General features: G+C 67.0%; 1 protein-coding gene across 1 annotated transcript in view; it reads left to right on the top strand.

The window, feature by feature from the left end:
* The window catches only part of CASKIN1 (CASK interacting protein 1), a 15,930-nt gene that overhangs the window by 10,731 nt on the left and 4,890 nt on the right, over positions 1 to 309 (top strand). The window lies entirely within an intron of this gene.

Raw genomic sequence — 309 nt, 5'->3', positions numbered from 1 at the left:
ATGCCCGGGCTGCGGAGATGCACACGCAGGGGGGATAGAAACCCGGGGGGATGCGCACACGAAGGTGGGGGGCTGCGCACACAGAGGGGGGGTGCACACACGGGGAGGGGCGGCACACGTTGCCGGGGGCGGGGGGGAAGCACATGCTGGAGAGATGCACACGCAAGTGGGATGCAGACGTGAGGGAGATGCACATGTGAGCAGGATGCCCACGCAAGTGCGCTGCAGATGCCAGAAGGATGCACGCGCAAGGAGGATGCACACACACGCGGCACGCGCACACACACACACACACGGGGAGGGGGGGGA

The sequence above is a fragment of the Haliaeetus leucocephalus genome, unplaced genomic scaffold (assembly GCF_000737465.1).
Source record: "Haliaeetus leucocephalus isolate CR32 unplaced genomic scaffold, Haliaeetus_leucocephalus-4.0 Scaffold295, whole genome shotgun sequence".
In the NCBI taxonomy this organism is placed as follows: domain Eukaryota; kingdom Metazoa; phylum Chordata; class Aves; order Accipitriformes; family Accipitridae; genus Haliaeetus; species Haliaeetus leucocephalus.
The sequence above is the reverse complement of the archived record's forward strand: the minus strand, read 5'-3'. Positions and strand labels throughout refer to the sequence as shown.